At 39.3% G+C, this 21,633-nt stretch overlaps 1 protein-coding gene across 4 annotated transcripts in view; it reads right to left on the reverse strand.

Moving 5' to 3' along the window:
- ASIP (agouti signaling protein) overlaps positions 1-17,609 on the reverse strand; it is a 48,742-nt gene extending 31,133 nt beyond the window's left edge. Inside the window, exons 1-2 of one of the 4 annotated variants that reach the window (XM_073236703.1) lie at positions 16,827-17,609; positions 16,387-16,430 (exon numbers count right to left, since the gene is read on the reverse strand). The gene's annotated coding sequence lies outside the window, so the exon portion shown is untranslated. Of the gene's footprint in view, positions 1-16,386; positions 16,615-16,826 lie in introns of all 4 variants that reach the window. The other 3 variants (XM_073236701.1, XM_073236704.1, XM_073236702.1) reach the window with 3 other exon arrangements.
- Positions 17,610-21,633: the final 4,024 nt, after the last annotated feature.

Genomic DNA, 21,633 nt, shown 5'->3' on the forward strand with positions numbered 1-21,633 from the left:
AAAATCTGAACAGGCCAATTACCAGCAATGAAATTGAGTTGGTAACAAAAAACTACCTAAGAACAAAACCCTGGACCAGATAGATGGCTTCACTGCTGAATTTTATCAAATATTTAGTGAAGACCTAATACCCATCCTCCTTAAAGTTTTCCAAAAGGTAGAAAAGGGAATACTTCTAAACTCACTCAATGAGGCCAGCATCATTTTAATAGCAAAACCAGTCAAAGACACCACAAAAAAAGAAAATTATAGACCAATATCCCTGATGAACATAGATGCAAAAATACTCAACAATATATTAGCAAACAGAATTCAAGAATACATCAAAAAGATCATCCATAATGATCAAGTGGGATTTATTGCAGGGATGCAAGGATGGTACAATATGTGAAAATTTATCAACATCATACACCACATGAACAAAAACAAGGAAAAATCACATGATCATCTCAATGACACTGAAAAAGCATTTGACAAAATTCAACATCCATTCATGATAAAAACTCTCAACAAAATGGGTATAGAGGGCAAGTACCTCAACGTAAAAAAGGCCATATATGACAAACTCACAGCCAACATCATACTTAACAGTGAAAAGCTGAAAGCTTTTCTTCTAAGATCAGGAACAAGACAAGGATGCCCACTCTCTCAACTTTTATTCAACACAGTACTGGAGGTCCTACCATGGCAGTCAGACAACACAAAGAAATAAAAGGCATCCAGATTGGCAAGGAAGAATTTCAACTGTCACTGTTTGTAGATGACATGATATTGTACATTAAAAAAACCCTAAAGAATCCACCCCAAACTAATAACTGAATTCAGGAAAGTTGCAGGATACAAAACTAATATATAGAAATCTGTTGCATTCCTATATACTAACGATGAACTAGCAGAAAGAGGAATCAGGAAAACAATTCCATCAAAAAGAATAAAATACCTAGGAATAAACCTAAACAAGGAGGTGAAAGACCTATACCTGGAAAACAGCAAGACACTTGAGAGAAATTAAAGAAGACACCAATAAATGGAAATTCATCCCATGCTCATAGATAGGAAGAATTAATATTGTCAAATGGCCACCCTGCCTAAAGCAATCTACAGATTCAATGCAATCCCTATCCAAGTACCAACAGCATTCTTCAATGAACTAGAGAAAATTGTTCTAAAATTCATATGCAACTACAAAAGACCCCGAATAACCAAAGCAATCCTGAGAAGGAAGAATAAAGTGGGGTGGGGTGGGGGATTATGCTCCTCAACTTCAAGCTCTACTACAAAGCCACAGTAATCAAAACAATTTGGTACTGGCACAAGAACAGACCCATAGACCAATGGAACAGACTAGAGAGCCTGATATAAACCCAACCATATATGGTCAATTAATATTTGATAAAGGAGCCATGGACATACAATGAGGAAATGACAGCCTCTTCAACAACTGGTGTTGGCAAAACTGGATAGCTACATGCAAGAGAATGAAACTGGATTATTATTCCACTCCATACATATTAGTAAACTTGAAATGGATCAAAGACCTGAATGTAAGTCATGAAACCATAAAATTCTTAGAAGAAAACATAGGCAAAAATCTCTTGAATATAAACATGAACAACTTTTTCCTGAATGCATCTCCTTGGGCAAGGGAAACAAAATAAAAAGTGAACAAATGGGACTGCATCATGCTAAAATCTTCTGTACAGCAAAGGACACCATCAGTAGAATAAAAAGGCATCCTACACTATGGGAGAATATATCTGTAAATGTCGTATTCAACAAGGGGTTAACATCCAAGATATATAAAGAACTCACACGCCTCAACACCTAAAAAGCAACTAACCCTATTAAAAAATGGGCAGAGGATATGAACAGACAGTTCTCCAAAGAAGAAATTCAGATGGCCAATAGGCACATTAAAAGATGCTCCACATCACTAATCATCAGGGAAATGCAAATTAAAACCACTATGAGATATCACCTCACACCAATTAGGATGGCCAACTTCCAAAAGACAAGGAACAACAAATGCTGGTGAGGATGTGGAGAAAGGATAACCCTTTTATACTGTTGATGGGAATGTAAAATAATTAAACCATTGTACCATTATGGAAAGCAATACAGAGGTTCCTCAAAAAACTAAAAATAGAAATACCATTTGACCCAAGAATTCCACTTCTAGGAATTTACCCTAAGAAAACAGAATCCCAGATTAAAAAGGACACATGCACCCCTATGTTTATTGTGGCACTATTTACAATAGCCAAGACATAGAAACAACTTAAGTGTCCATCAGTAGATGAATGGATAAAGAAGATGTAGTATATATACACAATGGAATATTATTCAGACATAAGAAGAAAATAAATCCTATCATTTGCAACAACATGGATGGGGTTAGAGGGTATTATGCTCAGTGAAATAAGCCAGGAGGAGAAAGACAAATACCAAATGATTTCACTAATTTGTGGAATACAACAACAATACAAAACTGAAGGAAAAAAACAGCAGCAGAGTCACAGAACCCAAGAATGGACTAGTAGTTACCAAGGGAAACAGAGTGCGGAGGGTGGGTGTGGAGGGAGGGAGAAGGGGATTAAGGGGCATTATGATTAGTCCACATAATATAGGAGGGTCACGGGGAAGGTAGTGTAGCACAGAAATGACAAGTAGTGACTCTATAGCACCTTACTATGCAGATGGAAAGTGACTGCAATGGAATGTGTGTAGGGGAATTGATAATATGGGTAAATGTAGTAATTACAATGTTGCCCATGTGAAACCTTCATAAGATTGTATATCAATGATACCTTAATAAAAAATATATGAAAAATATAAATAAAAAATAAAGAGTTCACCATCATAACTGGCCTCAGGAGAAATGTTAAATTTTCTTCTTTAAGAGGAAAAGAAAGGACTCTAACCATAAGCCAAAAAAAAAAATATGAGGAGGAAAACTTGACTGGTAAGAGAAGCACATGTTAGAGATAGTAGTTCAGTCACTTGAAAGGTAGTATGAGGTCAAAAAGACAAAAGTAGTAAAATGATTTACATCTAAAAATTAGTTAAGGGAAACACTAAATAAAAGGTATAAAAGAAGGCATCATATACATAAAATAAGGAGGGGGGAGTAAAAAATGTAGTGTTGTTAAGATGTGTTCGAACTTAAGTGACCATCAACTTGTCATAGATTGCTCTATGTGTAGGATGTCATATAAGAGCCCCAAGGTAACTACAAGCCAAAAACCTGTAATAGATACACAAAATCCAAAGAAAAGGGAATCCAAATATAACACTAAAGAAAGACATATTGCACAGGAGGAGAGCAAGAGAGGAATATAGCATCAAAGAAAAAGAACAAAAACAACCAGGAAACATTTAACAAAATGGCAATAACTACATACCTAACAGTAATTACTGTAAATGTAAATGGGCTAAGTGCTCCAATCAAAAGGCATAGGGTGACTGAATGGATAAAAAACATGACCCATCTATTTGCTGCCTACAAGAGACTCACATTAGATCTAAAGACACAGACTGAAACTGAAGGGATGGAAAAAAGATAATCCATGCAAATAAGAATTTTTAAAAAGCTGGAGTAGCAATACTTTACCAGGCAAAATAGACTTTACAACATAGGCAAACAAGAGCAAGGCAACAGAAGTAACAAGATGCAAAGAAGGATATTATATAATGATTAAGGGCACCATCCAGCAAGAAGATATTATAATTGTAAATATCTACACACCTAACAATATAGCATATGTCAGGAAAATATTAACTGACATAAAGGGAGAGATTGACAGTAATAGAATAATAGTAGGGGTGTTTAATACCCTACTTACATCATTAATAAGGAAACTGGATTTGAATGATGCATTAGACCATATGGAATTGACAGACATATACAGAACATTTCATCTATAAACAGTAAAATAAACATTCTTTTTAAATGTACATGGAACATTCTCTAGAATAGATCACATATTAGGCCACAAAGAAAGTCTCAATACATTTAAAAAGATTGAAATCATATCAAGCATCTTTTCTGATCACAACTATATGAAACTGCAAATCAATGACAAGAAAAAAAGGGAGGGGGGAAGCACAAACACATGGAGGCTAAACAGCATGCTACTAAACAACCAACTGGTCATAAAAGAAATCAATAAATACTTGGAGAATAGTGAAAACAGAAATATGATGATTCAAAATCTTTGGAATGCAGGAAAAGCAGTCCTAGGAGGGAAGTTTATGGCAATACAGGCCTACCTCATGCAGCAAGAAACATCTCAAATTAACAATCTACTGGATACCTAAAGGAACTAGGAAAATAACAAATCCTGAAGTTAGTAGAAAAAAAGGAACAACAAAGATCAGAGTGGAAATAAATGAAATAGAGACTAAAAAAAACAATACAAGAGATCAAAAAACTAAGAGCTGGTTCTTTGAAAAGATAAAATTGGTAAATATTTAGCTAGACCCATGAAAAAAGAGCAAGGACTTATGAAATTGAAAGAATAAAAGAAATACAATTGATTATAAGAGAGTATTATAAAATATTATATGCCAACAAATGGGATAACTGAGAGAAAAGGATAATTTCTAGAAACATACAATCTTCCAAGACTGAACCAGGAAGAAATAGAAAATCTGAACAGATCAGTTACTAGTAATGGAATTGGTTTGGTAATCAAAAAACTCCCCCAAAACAATAGTCCAGAACCAGATGGTTTCACAGGTGAGTTCTTAAAGAGGAGTTGATACCTCTCCTACTCAAACTATTCCAAAAAAATGAAGAGGAAGGAAAGCTTCCAAATCCATTCTATGAGGCCAGCATCACCCTGATATTAAAACCAGACAAGAATACTACACAGAAAAAGAAATTACAGATCAATATTCCTGATGAACATAGATAAAAAAATCTCCCCCAAAATATTAGGAAACCAAATTCAAGAACACATTAAAAAGATCATTCACCATGATCAAGTGGGATTTATCCTAGGGATGCAAAGTTGGTTTAATATCAACAAATCAATTGACATGACACACCACATTAACAAAAGGAAGGATAAAAACCACATGGCTATCTCAACAGATGCTGAAAAAGCATTGATAAAGTTCAACATCCATTCATGATAAAAACTCTCAACAAACTGGGTATAGAGGGCACATATATCAACATAATAAATGTCATAGATGACAAATACAAACTAACAGCACACTCAATGGTGAAAATCTCAAAGTTTCTCCTCTAAAATCAGGATAAGACAAGGATGTCCATTCTTACTCTTTTATTCAACATAGTCCTAGAAGTCTTAGCCATAGCCATCAGACAACATTAAGAAATAAAAGGCATCCAAATTAGTATGGAAGAAGTAAAATTGTCTCTATTTGCAAAGGACATAATATAGATAGAAAACCCTAAAGACTATCAAAAAACTATTAAAATTAATAAGTGAACTCAGTAGTTGCAGGATAAAAAATCAATGTACAGAAATCTGTTGCATTCCTATAAACTAACAATGAACTAGGAAGAGAAATTAAGAAAACAATTCCACTTACCATAGCATCAAAAAGAATAAAATACCCAGGCTATAAGCTTAGAAGGTGAAAGACCTGTACTCTGGAAACTAACATACTAATCAGAGAAATTGAAGAAGACACAAATAAATGGAAATCTACCCTACATTCATGGAGAGGAAGAATTAATATTGACAAAATGGCCATCCTGCCCAAATCAATCTACAGATTCAATACATTCCCTATCAAAATACCAACAGCATCTTTCCCTGAATGACAGCAAAGAATCTTAAAATTTATATGGAACCACAAAAGACTCCAAATAGCCAAAGCAACCTTGAGAAACAAGAACAAAGCTGATTTCAAGCTGTACTACAGATCTACAGTTATTTAAACAGTATGCTACTGGCACAAGAACAGATACATAGATCAATGGAACAGAACAAAGAGCCCAGAAATAGCCCATGCATAAATGGTCAATTAATATATGACAAAGGAGGCAAGAATATTCAATAGGAAAGAGGCAGTCTCTTCAATAAATGGTGTTGGGAAAACTGAGCAGCTACATACAATAGAATGAAACTGGGTTGTTGTCTTACACCATACAGAAAATAAACTCAAAATGGGCTAAAGATCTAAATATAAGATCATTAAATTCCTGGAAGAAAACACAGGTAGTAAACTCATTTTTTTTTTTGGCTTTAAGAGGGAGAGGGAATTATTTGTTTACTTATTTATTTATTGAAACATCACTGATATACAACATATACTGATTTCAAGTATACAATACAGTGGTTCTACAGTTACCCATATTATTAAATCTTCACCCCCAGTAGAACAGTTACTGTCAACATAGGAAGATGTTATAGAATCTCAGCTATATTCTCCATGCTGTACCATTATCCCTGTGACCAGGAGAAGGGACAGGTTGACAAGATTGTCTGGGTGCACTCTGCCCAGAAGGTTGGTAACAATCAGGAGCTTCAGGTGCTCCATTCCCCTGGCTGGCTACTCAGCTGTGAGGCCCCCCACTGTGATACTCAGCCTGCTGTGCCCTTTTCCTGGCTTGCCTGCACTGGCACTCAAACCGGCAGTCCCTGCCCTGGTGTCAGGTCAGTGAGAGGTAGGCCCTGCCTAGAGCAGCTGCAGGCGCAAAGCACAGAGGCTTACACCTGTGTGCTCGGCCCACTGGTTCTGACAGTGGAGACAGTCACTGCAGCCAGGAAGCAGGGAACAGCTCTTTCCTCCCCACAGGGACCAGCAATGCTCCCCTGCAACCCCTGACATTACTCCAGGGGCTGAGCAGCTCTAGAGACTACAGCTTCTGGGAACTAGAGAGTGCCACATACAATATGAAATGTCAAAGAAACACTAGAGCTTCTGGGAACTAGAGAGTGCCACATACAATATGAAATGTCAAAGGAACCTGGTTCAAATAAAAATCTCACAAACAATAGAAAAAGGGCCAAATGAAACTGAATTCACCAATCTTCCTGAAAGAGAGGTAAAAAAAAAATCATAAACATGTTCTTGGAGATACAGAAAAATATTCAAGAACTCAGGGATGAATTTAGGATAGAGATTCAATAATTAAGAAATTCCATATATGAAATGAAACATACAATGGAGGGTTGAAAGCAGACTGGATAAAGTAGAAGAGACGATAAATGAAATAGAAATTAGAGAAGAGGAATACAAAGAAGCTGAGGCACAGAGAGAAAAGAAGGATCTTTAGGAATGAAAGAATATTGAGAGAACTGTGTGACCAACTCAAATGAAACGATATTCACATTATAGGGGTACCAGAAGAAGAAGAGAGAGAGAAAGGGATAGAAAGTGTCTTTGAGGAGGTAATTGCTGAAAGCCTCTCTAATCTGGGGAAGGAGACAGTCTCTCAGGCCATGGAGGTGCACAGATCTCCCAACACAAGGGACCCAAGGAAGACAACACCAAGATATATAATAATTAAAATGGCAAGGATAAAGACAGACTTTTAAAAGCAGCCAGAGAGAGAAAAAGATCACATAGAAAAGAAAACCCCTCAGGCTATCAACAGACTTCTCAGCAAAAATCTTACAGGCCAGAAGGGAGTGCCATGGCATAGTTAATGCAATGAAACAGAAGGGCCTTGAACCAAGAATACTCTATCCGGCAAGATTATAATTTTAATTTGAAGGACAGTTTAAACAATTTCCAGATGAGCAAAAACAGAGAATTTACCTCCCACAAACATTCTCTACAGTGCATTTTGGAGGGACTGCTATAGATGGAAGTATTCCCAAGGCTAAATAGCTGTCACCAGGGGAAATAAAACCACAGCAAAGAATTAGAACAATTATTTACTAGGCAGGTGCAAAACCAAATCAACTACACCAAAGCCAATCAAGGGATAGACAGAGTACAGAATATAATACCTAATATATAAAGAATGGAAGAGGAAGAAAAAGGAGGAAAAAAAAACCTTTAGATCATGTTTGTAATAGCATACTGTGTTAAATTAGACTGTTAGATAGTAAGGAAATTACCCTTGAACCTTTGGTAACCATGAATCTAAAGCCTGCAATGGCATTAAATACATACCTAATGACAATCACCCTAAATATAAATGGTTTGAATGCACCAATAAAAAGACACAGAGTCACTGAATGTGTTAAAAAAACAAGATGTGTCTATATGCTGCCTACAAAAGACTAACTTCAAACCCAAAGACATATACAGACTAAAAGTGAAGGGATGGAAAAAGATATTTCATGGAACTAATAGGGAGAAAAAAGCAGGATTTGCAGTACTTGTATCAGACAGAATAGACTTCAAAACAAAGAAAATAACAAGAGACAAAGACAGACATTACACAATGATAAAGGGGTCAGTCCAACAAGGGGACATAACCACTATAAATATCTATGCACTCAATACAGGATCACCTACATATGTAAAAACAAATACTAACAGAATTAAAGGGGGAAATAGAAGGCAATGCATTCATTTTAGGACACTTCAACACACCACTCACTCCAAAGGACAGATCAATCAGGCAGAAAATAAGTAAGGAGACAGAGGCACTGAACAATGCATTAGAACAGATGGACCAAACAGACATTACAGAACACTCCATCCAAAAGCAACAGGATATACATTCTTCTCAAGTGCATATGGAACATTTCAAGAGTAGATCATATACTAGGCCACAAAAAGAGCCTCAGTAAATTCAAAAAGTTTGAATCGTACCAACCAGCTTCTCAGAGCACAAAGATATGAAACTAGAAATAAACTACAAAAAGAAAACAAACAAGCCCCAAAACATATGGAGGCTCAATAACATGCTGTCAAATAATTAATGGATCAATGCCCAAATAAAAACAGAGATCAAGCAATATATGGAGACAAATGACAGCAATAACTCAACAACGCAAAACCTGTGGGATACACCAAAGGCTGTGCTAAGAGGGAAGTATATTGCAATACAGGCCTACCTTAGGAAAGAAGAACAATCCCAAATGAACAGTCTAAACTCACAATTAACGAAAGTAGAGAAAGAAGAACAAATGAGGCCCAAAGTCAGTAGAATGAGGGACATAATAAAGAGTAGAGCAGCAATAAGTAAAATCGAGAAGAATAAAACAATAGAAACAATCAATGAAAGCAGGAGCTGCTACTTTGAGAAAATAAACAAAATAGATAAACCCCTAGCCAGACTTATCTAGAAAAACAGAGAGTCTACACACATAAACAGAATCAGAAATGAGAAAGGAAAAATCATTATGGACACCACAGAAATACAAATTCTGAGAGAATACTAAAAATTATGTCCTAACAAACTGTATAACCTAGAAGAAATGGACAACTTTCTAGAAAAATACAACCTTCCAAGGCTGACCCAGGAAGAAACAGAAAATCTGAATAGACCAATTAATTACCAGCAAGGAAATCGAGCTGGCAATCAAAAAATTACCTAAGAACAAAACCTGTAGACCAGATGGTTTCACTGCTGAATTTTATCAAATATTTAGTGAAGACCTAATACCCATCCTCCTTAAAGTTCTCCAAAAAGTAAAAGAGGAAGGAATACTACCAAACTCATTTTATGAGGCCAACATCACTCTAATACCAAAACCGGGCAAAGACACCACAAAAAAAAGAAAATTACATGTCAATATCCCTGACGAACTTAGACGCAAAAATACTCAACAAAACATTAGTAAACCAAATTCAAAAATACATCAAAATGATCATTCAAGATGATACGGTAGAATTTATTCCAGTGATGCAAGCATGGTACAACATTAGAAAATCCATCGACATCATCCACCACACCAACAAAAAGAAGGACAAAAATCACATGATCATCTCCATAGATGCTGGAAAAACATTCAACAAAATTCAACATCCATTCAAGATAAAAACTCTCAACAAAATGAGTATACAAAGGAAATATCTCAACATAATAAAAGCCATATGTAATAAACCTACAGCCAACGTTATATTGAACAGTGAAAAGCTGAAAGCTTTTCCTCTAAGTTGGGAACAAGACAAGGATGACCACTCTACCCACTTCTATTCAACATAGTTCTGGAGGTCCAAGACATGGCAATCAGGCAACACAAAGAAATAAAAGGCATCCAGATTGGCAAGGAAGAAGTTAAACTGTTCCTTTTTGCAGATGACATGATACTGTACATAAAAAACTGTAAAGAATCCACTCCAAAATTACTAGATCTATTATCTGAATTCAGCAAAGTTTCAGGATACAAAATTAATACACAGAAATCTGTCCTATGCACTAATGATGAACTAGCAGAAAGAGAAAACAGGAAAACAATTCCATTCAGAATTGCATCAAAAAGAATAAAATACCTAGGAACAAACCTAACCAAGGAAGTGAAAGACCTATACTCTAAAAGTGACAAGACAGTCATGAGAGAAAGTAAAGAAGATACCAATAAATGGAAACACATTCTGTGCTCATGGATAGGAAGAATTAATATTGTCAAAATGGCCATCCTACCTAAACCAATCTACAGAATCAATGCAATCACTATCCAAATACCAACAGCATTCTTCAACAAACTAGAGCAAATAGTCCTAAAATTCATATGGAACCACAAAGACCCTGAATAGCCAAAGCAATCCTGAGAAGGAACAATAAAGCGGTGGGGGGGGGGGCGGGATTACACTCTTCAACTTCAAGCTCTAGTACAAAGCCACAGTAGTCAAGACAATTCGGTGCTGGCACAAGAACAGACTCATAGACCAGTGGAACAGAATAGAGAGTCCAGATATAAAGTCAAGCATATATGGTCAATTAATATATTATAAAGAAGCTATGGATATACAGTGGGGAAATGACAGCCTCTTCAAAAACTGGTTTTGGCAAAAAATGGTAGTTTGACAGCTATATGCAAGAGAATGAAACTGGATTATTATTAAACTCCATACACAAAAGTAAACTTGAAATGGATCAAAGACCTGAATGTAAGTCACAAAACCGTAAAACTCTTAGAAAATAACATAGGCAAAAAACTCTTGAATATAAACATGAGCAGCTTTTTCCTGAATGCATCTCCTTGGGCAAGGGAAACAAAATAAAAAGTGAACAAATGGGACTACATCATGCTAAAAAGCTTCTGTACAGCAAAGGACACCATCAGCAGAACAAAAAGGCATCCTACAGTATGGGAGAATATATTTGTGAATGTCATGTCTGAAAACAGGTTAACACGCAAAATATATAAAGAACTCACATGCACACCTTAACACCCAAAAATCAAATAACACTATTAAAAAATAGGCAGCTGATATGAATAGACACTTCTCCAAAGAAGAAATTCAAATGGCCAACAGGCACACGAAAAGATGCTCCACACCGCGAATCATCAGGGAAATGCAAATTAAAACCACAGTGAGATATCAACTCACACCAGTTAGGATGGCCAACATAGAAAATAATAGGAACAAAAAATGTTGGTGAGGAAGCAGAGAAAGGGGAACCCTCCTACACTGCTGGTGGGAACGTAAACTAGTTCAACTATTGTGGAAAGCAGTATGGAGTTTCCTCAAAAAACTCAAAATAGAAATACCATTTGACCCAGGAATTTCTCTCCTAGGAATTTACCCTAAGAATGAGCATCCCAGTTTGAAAAAGACAGATGCACCCCTATGTTTATTGCAGCACTATTTACAATAGCCAAGAAATGGAAGCAACCTAAGTGTCCATCAGTAGATGAATGGATAAAGAAGAGGTGGTACATATACACAATGGAATATTATTCAGCCATCAGAAAGAAACAAATCCTACCATTTGCAACAACATGGATGGAGCTAGAGGGTATTATGCTCAGTGAAATAGGTCAGGTGGAGAAATACAAGTATCAATGATTTCACTCATCTGTGGAGTATAAGAACCAAGAAAAAACTGAAGGAACAAAACATCAGCAGACTCACAGAACCCAAGAAGGGACTAACAGTTACCAAAGGGAAAGGACTGGGGAGGATGGGTGGGAAGGGAGGGATAAGTGGGAAAAAGGGGCATTACGATTAGCACACATAGTGTGGTGGGGGGGACACAGGGAAGGCAGTATATACAAAGAAGACAAGTAGTGATTCTATGGCATCTTACTATGCTGATGGACAGTGACTGTAATGGAATATGTAGGGGGGACTTGATAATGGGGGGAGTCTAGTGACCATAGTGTTGTTCAAGTGAGTGTATATTAACCATACCAAAATAATAATAAAAAAAAACAGATACAAATTTTTGAGTGCTCAGCTTGGGCCAAAAATTTTGTGTTCAATACTCAACATACACTTTATTATATAATCTTTATAATAAAAAAGAAAGAAAGAAAGAGAAAGAGAAAAGAAAGGAAGGAAAGGAAGAGACAGGGAGAGAAAGGAGGGAGAGAGGGAGGGAGGGAGAGAGAGAAGAAAGAGAAAGAAAAGAAAGAAAAGAAAGAAAGAAAGAAAGAAAGAAAGAAAGAAAGAAAGAAAGAAAGAAAGAAAGAAAGAAAGAAAGAAAGAAAGAAAGAAAGAAAGAAAGAAAGAAAGAGAAAAAGAAGGAAGGAAAGGAAGGAAGTAAGAAAGGGAAGGAAGGAAGAAAGGGAAGGAAGTAAAAGAAGGAAGGAAGGAAGGAAAGGAAGGAAGGAAGGAAGGGAAGGAAGGAAGGAAGGAAGGAAAGGAAGGAAGGAAGGAGGGAAGGAAGGAAGGGAAGGAAGGAAGGAAGGGAAGGAAGGAAGGAAGGAAGGAAAGGAGGGAAGGAAGGAAGGGAAGGAAAGAAGGAAGGAAGGAGGGAAGGAAGGAAGGAAGGATGGAAGGAAGGAAGGAAGGGAAGGAAGGAAGGGAAGGAAGGAAGGGAAGGAAGGGAAGGAAGGATGGAAGGAAGGAAGGAAGGGAAGGAAGGAAGGACGGAAGGAAGGAAGGGAAGGAAGGAAGGAAGGAAGGGAAGGAAGGAAGGAAGGGAAGGAAGGAAGGACGGAAGGAAGGAAGGGAAGGAAGGAAGAGAAGGAAGGGAAGGAAGGAAGGGAAGGAAGGAAGGGAAAGAAGGAAGGAAGGAAGGGAAGGAAGGAAGGACGGAAGGAAGGAAGGGAAGGAAGGAAGAGAAGGAAGGGAAGGAAGAGAAGGAAGGGAAGGAAGGAAGGGAAGGAAGGACGGAAGGAAGGAAGGGAAGGAAGGAAGGAAGGAAGGAAGGAAAGGAGGGAAGGAAGGGAAGGAAGGAAGGAAGGAAGGGAAAGAAGGAAGGAAGGGAAGGAAGGAAGGATGGAAGGAGGGAAGGAAGGAAGGAAGGGAAGGAAGGAAGGAAGGAAGGAAGGAAGGGAAAGAAGGAAGGAAGGGAAAGAAGGAAGGAAGGAAGGAAGGAAGGATGGAAGGAGGGAAGGAGGGAAGGAAGGAAGGAAAGGAAGGAAGGAAGGAAGGAAGGAGGGAAGGAAGGGAAGGAAGGGAAGGAAAGGGAAGGAAGGAAGGACGGAAGGAAGGAGGGAAGGAAGGGAAGGAAGGGAAGGAAGGAAGAGAAGGAAGGGAAGGAAGGAAGGAAGGGAAGGAAGGAAGGACGGAAGGAAGGACGGGAAGGAAGGAAGGAAGGAAGGAAGGGAAGGAAGGAAGGAAGGACGGAAGGAAGGAAGGAAGGAAGGGAAGGAAGGGAAGGAAGGGAAGGAAGGGAAGGAAGGAAGGACGGAAGGAAGGAAGGAAGGAAGGGAAGGAAGGAGGGAGTATTCAGCCCATCCAGGAGCCCAGGGAAGAGGCAGATAAGAATTTTAGAAATTAAGCAGTAAAGTGAGGGCGTCAGCGATCACAATGTGTTTTCTATCTCTGACTGTTCCTCTCTGCCGGCTAAGGCAGATACTTTCAGCTGTCATCCTATCCACAAGACGGCTCTTGTCCTTGAGAGTAGGGGAGGACAGTGTTTGTTTACCCATTTGCTGCACAGGAAAACGGCAGGCCTGAGAAGGTCAATGACTAGATCAAACCTCACCGGCAGTTAGAGGGGGATGCAAGACAAGAAACTGGTCTCCACCTCTTGCTCCTGAGCTTTGCGCCCCAGGACCTGCTGCTCCTGTGACCGTGCCGAGGCTAGGCTCCAAGCAGTGAAGGCCTTCACTGGGGTCCAGAGAATTTTTCTCTGTATCTGTACATTATAGTAATGCCAAGGATGGGCATGCCCTCCTAATTTATCTCACAGCAGAGCTGACTAAAAGCACATATCCAGTCTGTCATCCTTACATACACTTTCCTGAAAGCAAATGTCAGGGGTGCAACTATAGGACATAAGGAAGCAATTTTAAATAACCACTTTCCTCCTTTCTAAAAATCTGATTATTGTTTGTTTTAAATGAAGCCTAATGGCACTTACAAGGAAAACAAACCAAGGGAAGAGTGAAATATATAACCCTGGGATCCTTTTTGCGACAACTATTTTTAAACGAGTGAATAGAGTGCACTTCTCATCCTTTCATCTTTTAAACAAGATTCAAACAGGAAGACGGCAGCCCTGAGAAGGTCAATGACTAGATTTTGAATTTAGTACTTTTGCTCCAAGATGACTTAAAAAAAAAACCTGAACATAAAGGAAGACTCTGTAAGCACAGGTTTGGGAAACAGAAACGAAACTGGTGGCTGTCTAACAGGCGATTTACAGCTGGATCCTGCTTTGTCGGGGCCGTCAGAGAGGCTTGGGGGACTCTCTGCCCTCTGCAACACCTCCATCCTTCTTTTTCCTCAATATTTTTGCTAAAAAATTTTGCTCTATGAGCAAAATGCAGACCTGTAAGGGCTCTGTTGGCTACCTTGACTCCCATACCCAGCTACACAGGTATCTAAATTAGATACACTCCAGCGTCATGGTTCTTTTCAATTTCCTCCCCAAAAACTGAATGAATCTTCCCTACCTAACTGAACTCTCAACTAACAATCTATTTCTTTGTGTAAAATTTCCCCGCTGAATTGTATTCTTCCTTATCTCCATCAAAGGTGACACCCTGTCCCCTTTCCCCGACCCCCATATCTGTTCTTTCTGGTTCCTATTTTCTATTTCTCTTCTATAAGAACTTCTCCATAAGAACTCCCTCTTTTTGGCTAGTGCCCTGGACCTGGTGCCTTACCTCCTCTGAGCGCCCGGCTCCTTGGTTTCCCTGTGCCAGACTGTGACAGCGTCTTTGCTGGGATGCTTACCTATTTGCAGAAGTGCTTCGAAGAGAGAAACATTCATGTTGTAACAAAGAGGTGGCAAGTTTTCTATTTTAACTTTTGAGGTTCCTTCAGACTGTCGTAACGAACCAGAAACAACCCTTTTCCCAGATATCATTCCAACCCACAGTCCAATTACACAAAATGGGAGTTATGGCACTCGACAGTAAAAACAGCCAGTTAAAAATAATCGTCTCAATCTGGATTATAAGATTCCTTATATCTTTTAATTCACAGAGCTCCAAAGCAATAGAATCTGGCATGTGGTTTCCTAAACACACAGGTCTGCTTTTCAAAGCCTTAACCTGACAGAGACTGAAACTAAATACTTGAACCTACAATTTATTTCTTTTGAGGTAAGGCTCGGTCTCCTTTCTACATCTGTCTGACAGGATGTTTGAGGGACCAAATCAAAAGGCTATAATGGGCCCGCCATTCCTGGTAATTACCTTTGCATGGGGCCATCTGCGGAGGGCTGTGCCCAAAACGAAGCCATCAGTGCTCGTGCCCGGATCCTTAATGAGATCCCTGTAGCTTAGAGCAAAGAGTCGCAGACACACTCCCTTCTTTCAATGTAAGTCAGTCTTTTCCCTTATACCGAAGGAACTCTCATTCTCAGGGCTCGGCTCGACTGGAAGATTTGTAGATTCATGCTTCCAGGGTAAGGTTCCATTACGCTCTGGACTTGCCTTTCATATTGTCTGTGTTGTCAGCTCATTGCAACATGGCCGCTCCGTCTATGAAGGTTCTCCTTTCCTACGCATATCTCAACAGCGCTTGGCGTTCCGGTAGAGTGAAGGGTACAGACCTGCAGCTTTCTCTTCTCTGGTACCATCTCAGCTGCCTGTCTACAAGGCATGGGCAGTTGCCAGCCTCCTTTATGGTAATTTAGGTGCTTAAATATTTAGGAAACTTCTCCACCCAAATAAAAAACGGTGATTTTGAAACTCCAATTAGCAGAATGCACAAAGCAAAAATTATCTAAGTACCCAGGGCAAAGGGAAATTTACCGTAGAAGAAATAAATAACAAATAGAGGGAAATGAGGATAAAGAAAAGGAGCGAGGAAAGAGAAAGAGGAAGAAGAGAAGAAGAGAAGAAATTGAGCCCATAGATATTACATAAGCATAGATACAGTACAGTACCAAAACACCCGCTAAGAGAGATTTCTTCTTCCCATAGTAGGACTCACCTCTCACCACACAGGCCCTGTCCCAGGAATCACCAGTATCAACTCTGTGATCAATAACAGATAATTCCAGATCAAAAGAAGGGTTCTGAAATCAAGATGTTGCTTTCAAAGCAGTGGTTCTCCAAGTGGAATCGGAGATCTCTGGTGGGTCTGTGAAGATTATTCCAATTGTCCTGTGGGCTTGGTCAAAACGCAAGGCTCAGAAGAGTGTTGGGTGTTCCTCCCCACCTTTGAAACATATTTTCCACTGCAGATTTCAATCAAAATTTAAAAGCACCAAAATAAATATGTTTAAAGGAAGCTACAAATAATCATAGGGTTTCTGCAAAAACACTTCAAAAGTGTTTTTTTTTTTCTTGCTTATTTATTTAATCTACTAAGCAGGTGAGACTCTTTTGTTCAGCTTGGGAGTCTAAGGACTAAAAAAACTTGAAACTCACCAGTCCAGATGAAAAGATGAACCTTGCAAAGTACACCTTTTTGAAGGAGGAGAAAAATCAGGTCCTTTCTTCCCTGAGCTTCCCATTACCCAGTGGCATTTACTTCCTGGTCCTCTCGCTCCGCACTGCTCTCTAGCTCAATATCCACAGCTCTGATGTCAGAAGCAGCCACTGCGGAGGAGAATCCTGCTCTGCTGCCACAGCTGTCTTTACTCAGGTTTCTCTTCCAGAGGGCAGGAGCTCAGGTGTGGGGTGAAGGGATGTCAATTGCAGCTGCAGCTTAGGAAGATCTTTTTTTCCTCATCCTTAACCCCACAGCAAGGGTTAACCCCAGAAGTGCCTGGGTTGCTGGAGAGGAGTTTTCCGTATTATCTAATGAGTAGATTGTTAGCCACAGAGCACGACAAAGCTGCCAGGCCGTATAGACAGCTCAGATGCCATGAGATAAAATATAAGTACTTATAGTACTTCTCTGCTTTTCCATCTCTTACAGAGCAATGTGAGCATTCATTTATTGATTGTTGGTAGGCCAGAGTTTCTTAGAAGGATTTTGAAACAGATGGGCTGCCTACCCCTCAGGTAAATAGTGTGGAAACTATAAACTAGAATGGATTTGGGGACCTCTAATTGGATTTTGCTGAAGTATTTGTAACACCATTTACCTATCCAGATAACTTCCACGTGCACAAAATGCTCTCTGACAATTCATATGCCATCCTGAATTATCCAGATGCCGTTAGCCCTCTTGACTCTTTGGTGCAGACTCACCCAAGAATAAAGAAAGTGATGCTCTTCTCACCTTGCTGGATAAGGTGAAAACAACTTGTTCTCTCTTTGAATGTGATTGAAAAGAAAGAAAAGAAAAAACGAAGAGGTAAGAGAAGAAAAAAACAATCCCAACATCTGAATGAAATTTATTACATACCTCTCTGGGACCCCCTGGTTCCTGAGTGTTTCAGCTAATGATTCCCTCTTCCAAAGTCTACAGAGGTTCAATGACTCAGCCTTTAGGGAATGATACTTAGCTTCCAGTTGTTGCAAGTTGGTTTAAATAGATTGTCAGGATGCTGTAGCTGTGACCAAACCTCCGGCATGGGGAGGTGGGGCAGCACATGCCATATGAGCATGCTAATGTTTCTGTGTGGATACTCAGTGGAAAGGGCATTTGCCATTTCTAGGGGAACTGGAGGTTTTCTACTGTATTGCATGGCATCCCAGCTCCAGAATCTGCTTCATTCAAGTAAAGTCCATGAACTTACTCATGCCTTGAGGAGAAGATCTCTGTTTGATTCCTATTATGACTAATAGGAACCCTAGGGTATAGCAGAAAGGACCAGTGTCAGAAGACCTGGTTTCAGCTCCACCTGCCACTTACAAGCTCTGGGATTTTAAACTAATTTATCTGTCTGATCTTCAGCTTATCAGTAATATGGGTAAATATGCTCAATGGAGATAGTGGGTGTCTTGCCGATGGGTTTCAGCCCCTGGCAAGTTCACTATGGATTCAACAAGACCGTAAATGAGAATAGAACGTTCTTGGGGTGGAAGTACCTATACCCCACTTTATTCCCACGGTGGCAGGTCAATCACTAGAATCCCGTCCACTCAGAGCAAGTCTGCATGCAGCAAGTAGGTCTCTCCCTCTGGGCCTCTCTGCCCCCACAGCTGTCTCAGTCTCTGTCCTCAGAGCTGCCACCACTCCAGTCTCTGCTCTCTGGCAGCCTTACAGCCCTGCAGCTGTGCCACTGTGTTGCTCAGAGCACTGGGCAGAACTCTTTATATAGAGTCAATAGCAACATACTGCCCACATGTGTGTAGTGAGCTACCCGACCAGGGTCAGGTGAGAATCCTGGCCATAGGAAACTTCACTTTTTCACCACCCATAAATTTGTTTTATTTTCTCATAAATGTGTTGAGAGGAACAAAGGAAATAATGCACATAAAATACAAAGCACAATACGTGGCACATATAAACATCCAATAAACAATAGCTATTTTTTTTTTGAGAGCGCATCTCTCATATTTATTGATCAAATGGTTGTTAACAACAATAAAATTCAGTATAGGGGGGTCAACGCTCAATGTACAATCATTAATCCATCTCAAGCCTAATTCTCGTCAGTCTCCAATCTTCTGAAGCATAACGAACAAGTTCTTACATGGTGAACGAATTCTTACATAGTGAATAAATTCTTACATGGTGAACAGTACAAGGGCATTCATCACAGAAACTTTCGGTTTTGATCATGCAATATGACCTATAAACAATCAGGTCAAATATGAATATTTGTTTGATTTTTGTACTTGATTTATATGTTGATCCCACATTTCTCCTATTGTTATTATTATTTTTATTTTTAATAAAATGCTGAAGTGGTAGGTAGATGCAAGATAAAGGTAGAAAACATAGTTTAGTGCTGTAAGAAGGCAAATGTAGATGATCAGATGATCAGGTGTGTGCCTATGGACTAAGTATTAATCCAGGCTAGACAAGGGTAGCAAGACATCGACGGATGCAGAAGATTTCTCTCAAAGCAGGGGGAGTGAGGTTCTGAGCCTCACCTCTGTTGATCCCCAAATTCTCACCTGATGGCCCCCCTGCGACAGTGCCTGTCTTAGGTTGTTCCTCCCTTGAGGAATCTTACCCGTCTTTGGCTAACCAGTCATCTTCCGGGGCCATACAGGGAAATGTAAAGTTGGTAAGTGAGAGAGAAGCCATAGTGTTTGAAAAGGTTAGCTTTTTACTTCTTTGCAGATTTATGCCTTGTGGCTTCTATGCCCAGCACTTGTCTCGAGGTATCTTTACCACCTGGAGGAATTATGATACTCGGTTAATTCGATATGAGGCACGAATTCTATTTAAGGGTTGTAATTAGGAAGGAAGAAGAAAAGCTATAGATGTAGCATATGAAGGAAACATGGGAGGATTGATTATTTCTTTGACATATCTTCTTGTATAGTACCTTAAGTATGTATAGGTTTTAAACTACTAACTAATTTGCACACACATATTAACATAATAGGAATACAGTGACATAAACAAAGCAAATCTATAATTACCATCCATCTCCAGTGAAGCCAAGAAAACCATTTAGGCACCCTAGGCATTTGTGAAAATTTATCTATGATATGATGGATATTGTCCAACTGTACTTGAACCATCAGACAAATTAAAGCAGCCCATTTCTGGGATCTGTTCACATCCCATATGTTCTTTTAACCATAGATAGTCTATAGTCATGAGATTTTGGAGTGCTACAACTTGCACCCCTCCCAACTCCTGGTTGAGTTCCAACAGTACAGATCCGGTCAAATTCGTTGTCTCACTGTATGCACATGCCAGCCTAGACATCTCCCTCCTCATTCCTATGGCAAGTCCAGGAGACGGTGGGCTGGATGCAGCCACAACCGCAGCATCGTCCGGATCCCTGTAGAGGCTTTTTGATGATCATCCCCCGGCACAAGTCCTCCAGAGAGTGCTGATGCCGGAAGCTCCTCCTCATATCGTATCTTAGTTCATTTTCTGGGTATCCAAGCTAGGCCTTGATCTTCTGCGTAGAAACAAACAGACCCTTTGCCCACACTTTGACATGCCCTCTATACCACTGTGCAGAACTCATTGGAGGTCAGCACACAGTAACTGCTTTTTTTTTTTTTTTTAATTAAGAGAAAGGAATATTATCAGAAAAGAGTACCTCCATAGCTGATCATCTGACACCCTTTAAGTGATCAACATTAAGGATATTTAAAGCATGCGTTGATCTTTGATTTACCAATAGTTTTATCCTGTTAAGGAGTAATCCCCCTTTTCTTTCTTTCTTTCTTTTTTTTTTTTTTTTTAATTTTTAATCTACACTTACATGAAGAATACTATGTTTACTATGCTCTCCCCTATATCAGGTCCCCCCTAACAACCACATTACGGTTACTGTCCATCAGCTTAGCAAAATGTTGTAGAGTCACTACTTGTCCTCTCTGTGTTGTGCAGCCCACCCTCCCCTTTCTCCCTCCCCCCATGCATGCTAATCTTAATACCCCCCTTCTTCTTCCCCCCCCTTATCCCTCCCTGCCCACCCATCCTCCCCAATTCCTTTCCCTTTGGTACCTGTTAGTCCATTTTTGGGTCCTGTAATTCTGCTGCTGTTTTGTTCCTTCAGTTTTTCCTTTGTTCCTATACTCCTCAGATGAGTGAAATCATTTGGTATTTCTCTTTCTCCGCTTGGCTTATTTCACTGAGCATAATACTCTCCAGCTCCATCCATGTTGCTGCAAATGGTTGGATTTTTCCACTTCTTATGGCTGAGTAGTATTCCATTGTGTATATGTACCACATCTTCTTTATCCATTCATCTACCGATGGACATTTAGGTTGCTTCCAATTCTTGGCTATTGTAAATAGTGCTGCGATAAACATAGGAGTGCATCTGTCTTTCTCAAACTTGATTGCTGCGTTCTTAGGGTAAATTCCTAGGAGTGGAATTCCTGGGTCAAATGGTAGGTCTGTTTTGAGCATTTTGATGCACCTCCATACTGCTTTCCACAATGGTTGAACTAATTTACATTCCCACCAGCAGTGTAGGAGGGTTCCCCTTTCTCCACAGCCTCGCCAACATTTGTTGTTGTTTGTCTTTTGGATGGCAGCTATCCTTACTGGTGTGAGGTGATACCTCATTGTAGTTTTAATTTGCATTTTTCTGATAATTAGCGATGTGGAGCATCTTTTCATGTGTCTCTTGGCCATCTGTATTTCTTTTTTGGAGAACTGTCTGTTCAGTTCCTCTGCCCATTTTTTAATTGGGTTATTTGT

Source organism: Manis javanica, chromosome 5, assembly GCF_040802235.1.
Source record: "Manis javanica isolate MJ-LG chromosome 5, MJ_LKY, whole genome shotgun sequence".
Lineage (NCBI taxonomy): Eukaryota > Metazoa > Chordata > Mammalia > Pholidota > Manidae > Manis > Manis javanica.